Here is a 16,924-nt window from a genome sequence, read left to right as displayed (position 1 = left end):
TCTAATAGAAATATACCACAATAATGACATAAAACTCCAAATATGATACTTTACAAATAAAATAAGTAGCTTAGCACATGAATACATATAATATCAAACTTTAATACAAACTAGCAATAAAGATAGAAGAAGTAGTCATTCTACATCTATTAGGGTTTTGAAATACCATAGTGTGAAAAATACTGAATATAGAGTTCCAGATTAAAGGAATAAGCCAATCATAAAGCAAAGCTTCCACAATAAACATGTAAAACAAAATAGTTCCCAACTATAAGTATAATAAAGTAAATAACATGAGTTCCACAATAAGTAAACATAATACTAGTGTCAAATCGAATTTACAAGAGACTGCCTCATAAGAGCGACAGCTGGGCCTTGCCCACTCACCACAAATTCAAGATGACACTACAAAAAAAAACAATGGGATTAAATCTCAAACCCAGCATAAAGCAACACCCGAACACTCACCCAACATAAAGTAGTTTAAAAACCTCCCTAAACCTTCACCGCTGCCGCGACTAGGTTCAGAGCCATCAAAGTACTCATGCCCTTAATGTTGACCCATCAGCTCATCGCCTGGTGACAATGGCTACTCGATGAATATCCAAAGTCAAGACTCTACACTCCAACCTGAACTGGCCCTCGTAGTAATCAACCGGTCTACCACACCACCTCAACAGGGTGTCTGTGGAGACCACATACTGCAGGAGGGTCACCATACAAACTCAACGATAAACACGCTCCACACGGAGTACAATAACAACCAATAACCATCAATCAACAATCTCTCAGCCATTTCCTTAAGGAAATGATAAAAGCACAAGCAAAACTCAAGCTTTTAACACAAATCAATTTACAAAATCCAACACAAGAAACAACGTGGAAAATCTTACCTTTCAACAACCCAAGATTGAGTTTCAAACTTATATTTTTCACAAAAAAACCAAGATTTTCCCAAGGAAGCCCAATTTGACAAAACAACCCCTTTGAAACACAAAAACGTTTTCAAAAACAAGTGCAAAGATCTCAAAAACTCCATGAAGGGCCTCAATTACAAGTCAAACATGAATATAAATAAGGAATAAAACCTTCAAGATCTTTAACAATAAAACTAGTATAAACCAATAAACATTTACTTTAAACTCATTTCCAAAGCCTTAAACATATCATAAATCATGAACCCAACAAAATCTCATTAAGAAAGATAGAGTGTATATAAGCATATAAATATTGGTAATTTCTAATAGGGTCATGCTTAATAATCCCACTCACTAAATTGATGATTTCTCTTCCTCTCAAGCTAATCCTCGTCTAACTCTTTGCCTCGAGCCAACGCTTCACCTCCAATTAAAATACAACAAATCACCAACAAATATTAGCATAAAAAGCCCACACAAAAAAAACCCTTAGGTTCTCTACCAAACAATCCTAATCCACTCTAGAGTTAGCTCAAACTAACACTTTAGTTTACTAAAGAAGTTCTAAAGGTTTGAGCTTCACTCTAATTCAAAGAAACCAAAGAGACAAACAAAGCTTCTCGGTGCTACAGTAAAAACAGGACTGCTACAGTACAGAGACCAAACTCAACAACAATCCAAGGGAAAGACACCAAGTTCTCACAACAATACAATTGCCAACTAAAATACACATGAATAAACAAATCTTTGGCATAATTTTAAGCTCTTAAACACCCTTCTTTTCCCCACCAAAACTTAACAAAAAAGCCATCAAAACTCATGGAATTTAAAGGAATACTAATTGCATGGATACAAGGGTGAAATACAAGGGATTCACAACTCAAACAACCTTCAAATGGCCAAAAAAATACAAAGTTCTTGAAAACAAGTTTCCAAGGAAGAGCATGAAAGTTAAATAACCATTTCAAGAACTAAAAACACAAGCACAACATGGAAGAATCTTGCCTTATCCAAGCAATTGAAAGGAATAGGATCATTACCTTTTAAACTTCAAATCAAACAAGATTGGGCATGAAGAAGAGAAGACCAGCCTTTGGGATGAAGAAGAGAAGAATTAAGAGATGAATGAGAAGCTTAGCCTCTAAGGAACCTTGAATTTAATGCAATGGATAAGGTTTTAAGGGGAAAAGACCATTTCGCCCCTAAAGCTTCAATATATTAACCAAAATGCCATGGACTTGAAGAAATGACTAAGTTACCCTCATGCTTATAAAACAAAGACTAGAGTGAATAAGCATTTGGCAAATGACAACAATGCCCTTGTATATTCAAGAAAAGACATTGGTGAGTAAGCTTGGGTGATAATTACTCAAATGACCCCAACTAACCCAATAAAGGCCATGGAAACCCTGTACCCTCCTAATGGCCAAGGAAAATAAAAATAGGAAGAAGAATAGTGATGAGCCAAGTATCACAAAGGTGTTTTTACACTTGCCCATGTATACTACACAGCCCGTCGGAACATCACTCCCAAAGATTTAGCTCCATCAAATGGGAGTAGCTTGCATATCTATATTGGGGACAATGTACAACTTAAGTGTTGGGGGGGAGTTTCACAATGCACATACCTTTTATATAAGTTTTGATTGATATATATGCTCATATAGCCAATGGCGATTCACCTTAGTTGCATGATTGTATTCTTGAGTTTAGGTGAATTTTTAACATTGAATGTCTTCATGCTCTAGTTTTTACTTGAATTTTTAGGAATTTTTGCCCGATTGACACTTGTTGCACTACTCACACTTTAATCTCTTTTGGAAACTCAAGTTCAATGTTAAAGGGACTAGTTAGTGTTATTTTCTTTTGAAAATTTTTAAAAAGAAATTATACTTGTTGTTTGTGCATTGAGGGTGGAAAGAGCTACCATCTATGATGTATGAAGATACTCTCATAAGTCGGATACTAGTTATGCCCTAATGAAAGAAAGAGCTATCTCATGGGATGAGTGAAAGCTACTACCCCGGTAGAAAGAGCTACCACCTCGAAAGTGTGAAAGCCACCTTAGCGGCCACTTTGGAAAAGGCTACCTTAGAGGATGTGTGAAGCTACTACCATCTTTGTGTTTTGTTACATTTTGTAGATAAATAAGTCCCTTATGCTTAGAACTTTGAGGAGTATACTTTGGGTTGATTTGAGTGAGTTTACACACATTTACATGATTTCGGGTTTGTTGTCCTTTTTGATTCAAGTTTTTAACTAGAGCATTGATTTTTCGTATTTAGTGTTGAAATTTTCTGTACTTGTAGAATGCTCTTTTTGCATGCTTTGGTGAACCTAAGGCCAAGCACTTTCAATATGTCCTTCTTATATACTTTAATGTTTTAATTTTGCTTGAGGACAAGCAAAAGCTTAAGTGTGGGGGACTTTGATAAGTGCTTGTGTGTTAGGAATGCGAAGTATTCTTTCCATATGATGAGCATTACTTTTATCGGGTTTTAGCTCTAATTCATTTGTATTTGTGTTCTTTTGCTCATGTAGGGTAGTGAAGCTAAGTATTAAGAAAAGAAGTCAAAAGGAGATCGTGAATGCATTATTTGGTGGAATCTTGGAAAGGAACATACGTGAGACACAAGTTTGGGTCAAAGATATGTGAATGTGTGCCAACCTCCATGTATTAGTGCAATTACAATGAGTTGGAGTGGCACGAAGGCAGTCACATTTGCGTATCACGACTTGTGTATTGATAACAAGATCTTCACCAATAAGGTTTTTATTGAAGAAGCATTGTGATCTACGGCATAGACGTGTTCCGTTTATGTTGCCTTGATGAAAAGTGTGGAATCGGGAGTGTTTTGGTGGAGCACTATAGTAGGTTACTGTTCACAGCTGTCCGAAAATGAGAATTCTAGAGAGTCCACATGAGCGTGTGGAAATTACCCACGCCCATGTGGAAATTCCACAAGGGCGTGTGGAAAATCCACAGGCCTGTGTAGATGCTCGATTCCAGCATTATTTAAGCAGCGATTCAGCCCGATTTTGGGGGTCATCTTTCATCCCTCTCTCCAAGTGACTTTTTTTCCCATCTTTGGAGAGGTCATCGGCTAAGGTTTAGAGGGGCTTTTTGCGAGTCTTTGGAGTGGTTCTACGGTTTCAACACCGCGCTCAACTTGGAAGAAGGTTATTGGGGAAGTTTTTCAGTCGGCATCGATCCTGCGAGGTGTGCCCTAAGTTGGACAAGGGGACCTATGGAGGAGACGGGCTACTCCACAATACCATCGACATGACTATCGAGGAGGTTTTCCTATGGACTATTTGTTTTTACTTTTGATTTTCCTATTGATTGTATCTTGCACCATGGAGAGCTAAACCCCCATAGTAGGTACTTGGATTTGTGAACCCTAGAATGTATTTGTTTTATTAAACCTTTTTATTATGCTTTCCTTAAATGATGCTTTAATTGAGTTCCAATCTTGAATGCTTGATTGATTGAATACTCCCTTAGACTAACACTAGGGTTAAGAGTTCACCTTAGTAACCCTTGTGAGTGAGGGACACACCATGAAGGTTAGACAAAGCTAGATTGGAGAGGGTTGAGAGGGTGAGTCGAGAGGTAGTGGAGCGTCCCCTTTCCCCTCCGGTATGATTTATCCTACTTCCATTTCCTCGAGTTCTTTGTGTTCACAATAGAGTGAAGTGCTAGAGGATGAACTCCGCTGGGGATTAGTTGCGCGAGTGACAGAGTGAAGCGTCAAAAGGAACTCTAGTATCTGGGGCTTTATTTTGACTAGGGGCCCTTTCACCTAGACCAAAGGGTTATGTCTACACATAGGAATAGGGTTTATCACTTAGAATCCCTAGAACTCCATGCAACTTTATACAGTGTGAGGTGTTGAAAGTGTTTGATTTCTCCGCCGGGGCATAGTATAGAGTTAGTCATGGTTGACCTTAGATTTGGGACCGTATATTTTAGGATCTCCATGACTCATTAATGCATTAGTTAGAAAGAATAATAATTGGTTTTGTACTTTGAAATGATTATCCTAGATGGAACAACATCCGAGTACCCCACTCCTATCGATTGCCTTACCTCTTACTTATTTGTGCCTCTCGTTCTTGTTTCTTTTATTTCTATTTACATTACACTTCATCAACACAATCATTATTTCATCTTCGTTAGGTTAAGTAGAAACTTAAGTATCTTTACTCCCTACTCCCTGTGGATACGATATCCCACTCACTTGCGAATTTATTACTCGACAAACCTGTGCACTTGCGGGTCACACGTAAGGGGCGTTGTCAGAGATTATTTAGATGAGACTTTGGAGTGGTTCTACGGCCTTCATCACTGTGTTCCTTTGAAAGATAGTTATTGGAGGAGCTTTCATCAGCATTGATTCAGCGAGGTGTGCCCTAGGGTTGATGAGGGAACCCATGGAGAAGACAAGGCAACTCCACAAGACCATCGATAAGGACTATGAAGGGGTTTTACTTATGGATTGCATGTATTTACATTCAATTTCATTATTGATTGTACCTTTGTCCATGGAGAGCTCAAACCCCTAGTGGGTACTTGAACTTATAAACCCTAGGATGATTTTGTTTCATTGACCTTTTATTATGTTTCTTTAATTGATGTTTTAATTGAGTTCCAATCTTGAATGCTTATTGAATTGATTTTCCCTTAGAGTGACAATAGGGTTGAGAATATATATTGGTAATCTATCTGAATGAGTAACACTTCATTAGGATTAGACAAAGCTAGATTGGAGAGGGTTCAAGAGGGTGAGTCGAGAGGTAGCGGAAACATCCCCTTTCCCTTTTGGTGTGATTTATCCTACCTTCACATTCCAAGATTTCTTTACAGTCACAATAGAGTGAAGTGTTAAGAGAAGAACTCCACTAGGGCTTAGTTGCGTGAGCAACAGAGTGAAGTGTTGAAGTAATCCTTAGTGATGGGATTAATTGTGACTAGGGGTCTTTTGCTTGGACCAAAAGGGTTAGATCTATATTAGGAAATAGGGTTTATTCGTTGGAGTCCCTAGAGCTTTTAAACAACCTTACATAGTGTAAGGCGTTGAGAGTAACCCTTTCTGTCGGGGTATAGTGTAGGGTTAGTCACGGTTGACCTTAGGTTTGAGATTGTGTGTTTTAGGATTTCCACGACTCATTAAATATCAACTAAGAGGCATAATTATTAGTCTTGCACTTGAAACAATAGTCCTAGGCTGAGCAATGTCCGGGTGCCCCATCTTCTATCGATTGTCTCTCCTATTATTCTCTTACGTTTCTTTCTTATTTCCTATATTTCTATTTGCATTGATATTGTTCACACCACTCCTGAATCATTTTCGCCATAGTTAAATAGCAATTCTTGTGTTTCTGAGTGCTATTCCCTATGTATACGACTACCCACTCACTAGGGTACTTTATTACTTTGATAACCTGTGCACTTGTGGTACACACACGCAAGGTGTGTGTTAGATACTCTCAACACCTCACACTTTGTTGGACTGCTTGAGGTTCTAGGTACTCCAAGTGATAAATCCTATACCCTAACTTAGATCTAACCCTTTAGTCCTGGCAAAAGACCCCTAATCATGATTAAGCCCAACAGTAAGGATTACTTAACACTTCACTCTGTTGCTCATGCAACTAAGCCCCATTGGAGTTCATCTCTTAGCACTTCACTCTATCATGATTGTAAAGAACTCATGGAACATGGAGGTAGGATAAATCACGTCGAAAAGGAAAGGGGCATTTCGCTACCTCTCGACTCACTGTTTCAACCCTTTTCAATTTCGCTAAGTTTAACCCTAGTGAAGTTGTTACCCCTTCAATGGGGTACCTAGATGGATTCTCAACCGTAGTATCACTCTAAGGGAAAATTACAACAATAATAATGCAAGATTCAAACTCAATTAAAACATCAATTAAAGAATCATAATATTAGTGAATGAAACAAAATCATCTTAGAATTTACAAGTTCAAGAACCCACTAAGGTTTAGCTCTTTATGGAGCAATACAAAGTCAAAGATGAAATGAAAATTAAGTGCATGCAATCCATAGAGATAACCCCCTTGTCATCCGTGTCAATGGTCTTCAAGAGATGCCTCGTCTTCTCCAAAGACTCCTTTCATCAAGCCTAGGGCACACCATGCCAAATCAAAGACTTTGGAAGCTTCCTCAATAACTCTTCTCTGAAGGAAATACATGTTGAATGCCATATAAATGCACCAAAATCCCAGTAAAAACCTATCTAAACCCTAGCCGTGTTCTCTCTAAAAGATAGGGAAAAGATAGGAAAAATATCCCCAAATTAAACTTTAGAAGTGGTATTTAAAGGGCTGAAATCGGGCATCCACATGCCCCTGTGAAAATTCCACATGGGTGTGTGAATTTCTAGGCGTCTCATTTCTTGCACGCTATTAATAGTAATTAACCTATACGATGATAACTATGTTGACACAGTCGAGTATACACATTTGCCTGTTGACTGCCTTCCTGACCTCACTCTAGGCCAGATCTTTCATGATTTATGCGGTGGCTACCAATATGTCCCTTGCAGGTCGAAGGGCTCTCTACTGATACGACCGGTACATAGGTATGTTCATGCTATTCTCAGCCAGTCAATGACAGGACGTGGAGATGGGATATGCTCACTTTGCAGGACCAATCTTTTGTATCTCCATTCCATGCCACAGAGGGTGTCCATCCATCTGGGATACGTCATAGCCGACTATTTCCGCCATAAGTGTGAGTACTTATGAATAGGAGTACTATTTGGGGGACCCTACATCACTCGTCTCTTGTTCAAGATGGGTCTACTTCGCTCAGTTAGAGGCAAGGAGAGGATCAGTACCCCGGCAACTTTGGGATTGGTTACTATCAGTTTAATGGGTATTATGAGGCTGACAAGGTCCCCTTGCGTATATCCCATAAGTGCACGGGTTTGTCGAAGTAATAATCCCGGATGAGCGGGATATTCAATCCATACGGGAGTAGGGAATAAAAACACATAATCCGCTTCTTAGCTATGTGAAAGATCAGTAGTGATAAGTGCGACAATGATTCAATTCTCAAAAGTAAAAACAACGAGTAAGAAAGAACGAGTAAAGGAGGAAGTAAGACAATCGATAAAGATGGGGTACTCTGATAATGCTCCACCTAGGACAATCGTTTCAACTGCAAGAACCCTCTATTATGCTTCCTAATCGATGCAATGGTGAGTCATGGAAATCCTTAAATACATAGTCCCAAACCTAAGGTCAACTATGCCTAACTATATACATGTCCCGGAGGAGAGATTAGATCACCTCTCAACCTCGCACTCGAATAGACTTGCAATGAGCTCTAGGGATTCCAAGCGATAAATCTCTTCCTAATTATAGACCTAACCCTTTGGTCTAGGTGGAAGTTCACTAACCACGATTAAGCCCTACATACTAAGATCACCTCAACGCTTCACTCCGTTGCACGTGCAACTAAGCCCCAGTGGAAGTTCATCCCTTAGACCATTCACTCTATTATGGCCGCAAAGAACTCGAGGAACGGAGGTAGAATCTATCACGTCGGAGGGAAAAGGGGACGCTCCTGTACCTCTCAACTCACCCTCTCAACCCTCTCCAACCTAGCTTTGTCTAACGCTCGTGGTGTGTCACTCACTCACAAGGTTACCAACGAGAACTCTCAACCCTAGTGTCACTATAGGGGAAATGTTCATAAAATCAAGCATTCGAGGTTGGAACTCACAATAAACATCAATTAATTGAAACCATAATAAAGAAATTCAATGAAACAAATACATACTAGGGTTCACAAATACCCAAGTACCCACTAGGTGTTTAGCTCTCCATGGAGCTAAGTACAATCAAAGAAATAGAATGTAAAAGCAATGAATCCATAGAGAAACCCCCTCGATGGTCGTGACCATGGTCTTGTGGAGAGTCCTCTACTCGTCGTCAAAGGATTCCCTCATCCGGTATAGGATACGCCTCGACGGAAGCTCTCCTACCAACCTTCTTCCTAAGGAATGATGATGTCAGAGCCGTAGAACCTCTTCAAAACCTTAGCCAATACCTCTCAAAACCCTAGCCGAAACCCTCTCTCAAGTTGGGGAAAAGATGGAGCAAAGAATGCTGAAATCGGGGCTAAATCGGCTTTAAATAGGGCTGTAATCGGGTGACCACACGGGCCTGTGGATTTTACACACGCCCATGTGGAATTTCCACATGGGCGTGTATAATTTCCACACGCCCGTGTGGATTCTCTGAATTCATGTTTTCTCGGCCAGCTGCGAACAGTGCTACTGCATTACTTTTGCTACGGTGTTTCGCTACAGTACCTGGCCTAAAATACTTCCGGAGTCCATACTTTCATTGAGGTGACGTAAACGAGCACACGTTCACGTTGTGGATCGCTTTGCTTCTTTAATGACGGACAAGTTGGTGGAAATCTTGTTCTATGTGCATAAGTCGGAATGCTTGAGTGTGACTGCCCTTGTGCCCCTTCAAATGGTTGTGCTAACTCAAATACGAGGAGCTTGGCACACACTTTAGCATCTCACACCCGACCTATGTCTTCGCGTTTGAACCTTAGCAAGATTTCCTCCAAAATCAGTGCATTATGATCCACATTGTCTTTTTTCCTTGATACTCGGCCTCACAACCCTACCTGCATAAAAGTAACATAAAAACACACATATTAGTGTAAAAACCCGAGAAAAGTAATGCTCACCATAAGGAAAGAATGCTTCGCATTCATATCACACAAGCACTTATCAAACTTCCCCACACTTAAGCTTTTGCTTGTCCTCAAGCAAAAATTAAACATTCTATGCATAGATGAAGGAAATATTGGAAGTGCTTGGCCTTAGGTTCACCAAAGTGTATAGAGAGAGCATTCTACAAGTAAGGGAAATTTCAACATTAAATATAAAAAGTCAAAGCTCTAGCTAAAAACTTGAATAAAAAAGGACAACAAACCCGAAATCGTGTACGTGTGTGAACTCACTCAAAAACAACCCAAGGTATACTCCTCAAAGTTCTAAGTACAAGGGACTTATTTATCTACAAAAGTGACAAAAATTGCAAAGATGGTATTAGCTTCACACATCCTCTAAGGTAGCCCTTTCCAAAACGGCCGCTAAGGTGGCTTTCACACTTTCGAGGTGGTAGCTCTTTCTATCGGAGTGGTAGCTTTCACTCATCCTATGAGATACCTCTTTCTCTCATTAGGGCATAGCTAGTATCCGACTTATGAGAGTAGCTTCATACTACATAGGTGGTAGCTCTTTCCACCCAAAACAAACAAGAAAACTATTTTGCTCCTTCTTTTCATCATTCATTTTTTTTTCAGAATTTAACACAAGAAACAACCATAATTAGTCCCTTTAACATCAAACATGATTTTCCAATAGATTTTAAAGAGTGAGCAGTGCACTGAGTGTAAATGGGGTAAAAATTCCTAGAAATTCAAGCAAGAACTAGAGCATGAAAACATTCAATGTTAAAAATTCTCCTAAACTCAAGAATACAATCATTGCAACTAAGGTGATCCGCCATTGGCTATGTGAGCATGTATAACAATCAAAACTAATATAAAAGATATGTGCACTATGAAACTCCCCCCCACATTTAAGTTGTACATTGTTCCCAATGTACACATGCAAGCTCACCCGTAATGTATATCAATGAAGAATATATGTGGGAGAAGCAATCAAAACAATACTCCCCTAACTCCTAGTGTCGCGTTTGGTGGAGCTAAGTCCTTGGGAGTAATGTTTCGACGGGTTGTGAAGCTCACACAGCCAAGTGCTGAGACAACTTGGTCGTGCCCATGACAGAGTCTCAATTCCCATGATGACAAGACCATCTGCACGCATAAACGAGGGGGTTCAGTGAAGCTCAATAAAACAAAAATAACTCGAGTATATATAAAAGATAGACAATAAATACAACTCGAGATGCAAAATGAAAATAAACTGAGAAGGAGAATCCTTTTTGAGTGAACAAGTCTAAAATAAAATGCAAAATAAAGAGAATGCAGAAAAATAAAGTCAAATGTCGGTGTCACGCTCTGCCGCCTCCTCTCCTACTGCTAGTGATGGGGAAACATAAGGTGGATCCACCGGTGCTGGTATAGGAGATGGGGATGCAGGAGATGCCTAGGGGGGCTGAGGAGTCCTCGGTCGTAAGACAAATAAGGAGGCGACATCTCGCTCTAAGATCTGATATAATACATCAAAACATGCCATGAACTCTGTGTACTGAGTGACCTGCGTAGCCCTAATCTCGGCAATCTCTGCTCGAGCCTCAGCCACCTCTGTCCGTATCACTCCGACCGCACTATCGAGCCTCTAGAAGCGATCATGGGCTCGAGATGGTGAAAACATACGTATGGGGAGAGCGTCCTCTGCCGCCGAAGGTGCCTCGGTCTCCATCGGTGCTGACTGAGGCTGGGGAGCAGGTTGGGAAGCCTCAGTATGATCACCCTCACCCTCGGCTATCTCGTCTTCTCAGCCCCACGAATCGAATCCAAGAGACCCATGCCCAGCACTAATCTCCTAATGTAGGGGCCTGAGAAGATCGCTCCCAGTCTAGCATAATGCACGTGGCCTTGGACACCCCCGGCTCGTACTGACCCTAACCACATATCACCTTGTAAGCTCTCTGCGGGGTCAAACCTCCGAGATAATCAGTCGGTAACTGAGAGTACTCCTCAGTGTCTGTGAATGCCTCCTCATACAAGCCAAGCAGAACTAAAAACTGAGTGATGCTCAAGCTATGGTGGTGTCCAAGTGCTCTAAACTAAATGGTGTCCAAACTGTCGAAGCTTGCGTACGATCTATCAAACTCGAATGATGATAGCACCTATAATGCGAACTCTCGGATGGCTGGCTCTCTAATCATCAATAACTGCCGCCAACCACCTGCTGAAATGAGATCCTCGACCTCATCAGCAAACTAATCTCCCTACTGTAAATCTCTCAGTATACTTGTGTCCAGGAATTGAGTCTGCCCGAACCGGAGTCTCGACAAGCGTTCCTAGTGAACTTGATGCTCTGGAATCACGAAACTCATACCCTCAGGCTTAGGGGATGACTCACGGGATGACTCACGTGGTCTCTTATCAGCTTCCTTATTTGACTGAGGTGTCATAATCTGTAAAATTTGAAATGAAATCGATCAAACAAGTTGATAAACTAACACTGCAGAAATCAACACGGTCGTGTGGAATTTCCGCACGCCCGTGTGGATCCATGGGGAGTGAAAACCGCACGACTGCGCCACAAGAATCGAAAAAAACAACTTAAAAATACTTTTAACTTCATTCTAAAGATAAATCATCTTTCTAATTGAAGAAATGAAGCATTATTAACCAGATTTATCTATGAAAATCATGAATTGATGAAGGAAATCATAAATAGAGCTTACCGACGAGGTAAAATGAAAGAACTACGAATCAGCCGGAAAACCTTGCAACAATCCTACCAACTCGGCGCTAGGAGGTCGGGGGTTGATGTGAAAGTGCTCCCAGACGAATGGAGGGTGTGAGGGAGAAGAGAAACGACTATCCTTTAAAAAGAACTCGCGCCTCTTGGCGTTCTGTACATCCACATGGGTGTGGAAAAATTACCCACGCCCGTGCGCCCCCACAGGAGAGTTTCACAGGGGCAGGTGCACGCCCCTGGGTGCTCTCGGGAAAAACTCTCACTGACTCTGAATGCTCTCGCACGAGTGTGCGGAATATACCCACGACCGTGCGCCCGACCCACAGGGGCAGCCACACGCCCCTGTGGCTTCTCTGGACATCCGAGAAAAATTGCTAAGTGTTCCACACGCCCGTCCGGAAATTCCACACGGGCCTGGACATTCACATGACCAACTCACAAGGGCACCCACATGCCCCTGTGTCTTCTCAGGATGATGAGGGCTCCTCTGCAGAGTTTCACACGGGCGTGCAAAAATTACCCACACCCGTGCACTTGTCACAAGGTTGCCCACAGGTGCGAGTTCACGTCCCTGTGTGCTCTCGGGATAATCGACCAAACTCTGCAGGACTTCACACGCCCGTGCGGAAATTACCCACGGGCATGTGATATTCACATGGTCATTCATAGGGGCAGCCGCACGCCCCCGTGCCTTCTCTGGATGAGCTCGCGATACAAATCTACGGGCGTGCGGAAATTCCACACGCCCGTGCGTCTTCACTGGATGCCTTAGAAAAACCTCCAGGCTCTGCAGAAAGTTTCTGAACATGTTTACGCACTCAGAGCCTGCCCTAGTATACAAGTTTTACCAGCGAAAAACATGGAATAAAGCTTAAACGACATAACTTCGCCAATTCCACATGAAAACACACGATGAATATTCAAAGCCCACAAGAAAATCTCAGCACAAGCATCTAAAAATCAAGACACTAACACTTAACAAATTATTCATGAAAATAAACTAAACTAGAAGATAAGAAAACAGTAAACACTTGGGTTGCCTCCCAAGAAGCGCTTGTTTAACGTCACTAAGCTTTATGTACCTTGTCTTACCTCACGGGGGTTCATAGATGAAGGTTGTCCTCTTAACCATGACTTGAAAGCATGATGTGCAAAGTGTCTTGAGGATAGAGGGTGAATTATCGGGCTTCAGACCACCTAGCGATGGTTCATCCAACTCCTTCGGTTTACAGACGTACAGCCTTGGAGTGTTTCCGGTGGCGTCTCGTAGCCCTCTTCATTTTCCAGAGCACCTTCTTCAAGATTCCCGGTGTAGATGGTACTTCTTCTATCGAACCAAGCATCATTACTTCTTCATAATCCCTTCTTGGTCGAAAAAACACTCGTATGGGTCTGAATTGAACATTTCCTGTATATATTCATCAACAATCTCATCAGTAGTGTCTAAAAGTATAAAGTATCATCGAAATCCAGAGAATGCCGCATGGCTTCAGCAAGGTGGTATGTGAGCTTGTCATCTCCAACCCTCAAAGTTAGCTCTCCGCCGTCCATGCCAATCAATGCCTTGGAAGTCCGCAAGAACGGTCTCCCAAGTATGAAAGGTACATCCGCATCCTCATCGACGTCTAGCACTACAAAGTCAACCGGAAAAATGTACTTGTCAACCTTGACAAGCACGTCTTCAATGATGCCTCTCGGATGTCGCACTGTTCGGTCCGCTAGTTGCAAAGTCATTCGAGTAGGCCTAGGCTCGCCCAAGCCTAGCTTTTGAAAGAAGGTGTATGGCATAACGTTGATACTGGCCCCTGAGTCCGCCAATGCCATTTCCTCACCTAGATTGCCAATATTACACGGAATGATGAATCTTCCCGGGTCTTTCTTCTTGTTCGGCATGTTCTTTTGCAATACCACCGAGTATGAAGCATCTAAAATCACTGAAGCACTTTCTTCCAACTTCCTCTTGTTAGTCAACAAGTCTTTCAAGAACTTCGCATACTTAGGCATTTGGGCCAAAGCCTCAACAAAAGGGATATTGATGTGGAGTTGCTTGAACAAACTCATGAACTTCTTGTAGTGTTCATCCCCTTGGTCATTTTCAATCTAGAGGGATAAGGGATTCATGTCTTGAAAGGTGGGGGTGGCACCTCTTTCTCTTTGCTTGTTCCCTCTTCTACCTCTATAACCTCGGGTGCGTGTTCTTTTGGCTTCTCACTCAGAAGCCTACCTTCAACCTCACGACCACTCCTCAAAGTGATCGCCTTTACGTGCTCTCTAGGGTTGGTCTCTGTATTGCTCGGCAAGCTTCCATGTGGCCTTTCAGAGAGAGACTTCGCAATTTGCCCCACCTGATTTTCAAGGTTATGCAAAGAGGCGGTGTGGTTGTGAAGTGTAGCCTCGACTGATTCAAACCTTGTATTTGCAGATTGCACAAATCTAGTCAAGTGCTTCTCTAAGTCATTCATTCAGGTTTCCAAACCTGAGACTCTGTTTTCCACCTGAGGGGCTTGTTGTTGTTATTGGAAACCTGGTGGCCCCATGGCCTTTTGTGGACCCTGATTACTCCATGAGAAATTGGGATGATTCTTCCAACCCGGATTGTAGGTATTGCTATATGGGTTTCCTTGAGGTCTCATGCCATTACCTACAAAATCAACGTTCTTCACCCAAGAAACATCACCGATAGAGATCGGGCAATCGGAGGGAGCATGTCCTCCACCACACCCGGTGCAATTAGTCATGGCCGCCACTCTGTTTGAAGTTAGAAGATCTAACTTCTTACTAAAATTTTCCACTTGAGCTGCCAATGAAGTTACTACATCTATTTCATGGAGACCGGCCACCTTTTTCTTCTCCCTAGCATTCCATTGGTAGCTGTTTAGCCCCATTTCCTCAATTAATTAATGGGCCTCATTTGGGGTCTTGCTACCTAAGGTACCTCCTGCTGCAGCATCCAAGAGTTGCCTTGTACTCGGATTCAAACCATTGTAAAAGGTCTAAACAATCATCCACTCTGGGAATCCGTGTTGCGGGCACTTTCTCAGGAGCTCCTTAAACCTTTCCCATGTCTCGAATAGAGACTCCAATTCCAACTGAACAAAGGATGAGATCTCATTCCTAAGCTTTGTAGATTTTTCGGGAGGGAAATAACGGGCAAAAAAAGCTTCTACCATCTCCTTCCATGTGGTGATCGATGCTCTAGGTAATGTCGATGCTCTCAACTTGATGGCATCATCCGTCACTCCGTTTATCTTCAGCATATCACACACCTCGAGAAAACTCTCTATATGGCTGTTTGGATCCTCATCGGCCAAACCGTTGAACTGTGCGGATTGCTTCAACATGTGGATGAATGCCGGCTTCAGCTCAAAGTTCTGAGCTGTAATCGGGGGACGCACAATGTTCGATTGTGTCCCCAACACTGAAGGTCTAGCATAATCAGATAATGTCCGTTGTTGCTCGTTCTGTTCTGCCATGTTTTCAGATCCTTCCACTTCCAAATCAGCTAAATTAGACTGTTCTTACACAGGCTCTTTACCTTTTCTTCTAAGTATACGTTCAAGCTCAGGATCTCCTTCAATCAATATCGAGCTATTCCCTCGGGTCATAACCTGGAGTTGCACCCAAATAGAAAGAAAAAGAAATCAGAATGATGATAGAATAAAAGATATGAAATAGAATGTATGGTGAAATAGCTAAGAAAACAAAGTGCAAAGTATCTCTAAACACCTACTCCCCGGCAATGGCGCCAAAAACTTGACAAGGTCCCCTTGCGTATATCACGCAAGTGCACGGGTTTGTCAAAGTAATAATCCCGGATGAACGGGTATCGAATCCACAGGGAGTAGGGGATAAAAATACTTAATTCGATTCATAGCTATGTGAAAGATCAATAGTGATAAGTGTCACAATAATTCAATTCTCGACAATAAAAACAACAAGTAAGAAAGCACGAGTAAAGGAGGAGGTAAGGCAATCGATAAAGATTGGGTACTCGGATAATGCTCCACCTAGGACAATCATTTCAAGTGCAAGAACCCTCTATTATGCTTCCTAATCGATGCAATGGTGAGTCGTGGAAATCCTTAAATACATAGTCCCAAACCTAAGGTCAACTATGCCTAACTATATACATGTACCGGAGGAGAGATTAGATAACCTCTCAACCTCGTACTCGAATAAAGTTGCAATGAGCTCTAGGGATTCCAAGTGATAAATCTCTTCCTAATTATAGACCTAACCCTTTGGTCTAGGTGGAAGGTCCCTAACCACAATTAAGCCCTAGATACTAAGATCACCTCAACGCTTCACTCCGTTGTACGAGCAACTAAGCCCCAGAGGAGGGTCATCCCTTAGACCATTCACTCTATTATGGCCGCAAAGAACTCGAGGAACAGAGGTAGAATCTATCACGTTGGAGGGGAAAGAGGACGCTCCTACACCTCTCAACTCACCCTCTCAACCCTTTCCAACCTAGCTTTGTCTAACGCTCGTGGTGTGTCACTCACTCACAAGGTTACCAACAAGAATTCTCAACCCTAGTGTCACTCTAGGGGA

At 41.9% G+C, this 16,924-nt stretch overlaps 1 long non-coding RNA gene and 1 other non-coding gene across 3 annotated transcripts; one reads left to right on the top strand and one right to left on the bottom strand.

The window, feature by feature from the left end:
• Nucleotides 1-248: 248 nt before the first annotated feature.
• Nucleotides 249-2,026, bottom strand: LOC120270680. 2 transcript variants are annotated; one of them, XR_005539667.1, is made up of 3 exons: nt 1,958-2,026; nt 1,273-1,341; nt 249-701 (listed from the first exon to the last, which is right to left on the bottom strand). It is a non-coding gene; the product is annotated as an uncharacterized LOC120270680 (long non-coding RNA). The 2 variants fall into 2 exon arrangements; XR_005539666.1 differs by having other exon boundaries at nt 249-1,341.
• A 13,359-nt stretch (nt 2,027-15,385) lies between these two features.
• Nucleotides 15,386-15,492, top strand: LOC120271229. Its single transcript, XR_005539849.1, has one exon. It is a non-coding gene; the product is annotated as a small nucleolar RNA R71 (small nucleolar RNA).
• Nucleotides 15,493-16,924: the final 1,432 nt, after the last annotated feature.

This window comes from Dioscorea cayenensis, chromosome 10, assembly GCF_009730915.1.
Source record: "Dioscorea cayenensis subsp. rotundata cultivar TDr96_F1 chromosome 10, TDr96_F1_v2_PseudoChromosome.rev07_lg8_w22 25.fasta, whole genome shotgun sequence".
Lineage (NCBI taxonomy): Eukaryota > Viridiplantae > Streptophyta > Magnoliopsida > Dioscoreales > Dioscoreaceae > Dioscorea > Dioscorea cayenensis.
This window is presented reverse-complemented; position numbering and strand designations above follow the sequence as displayed.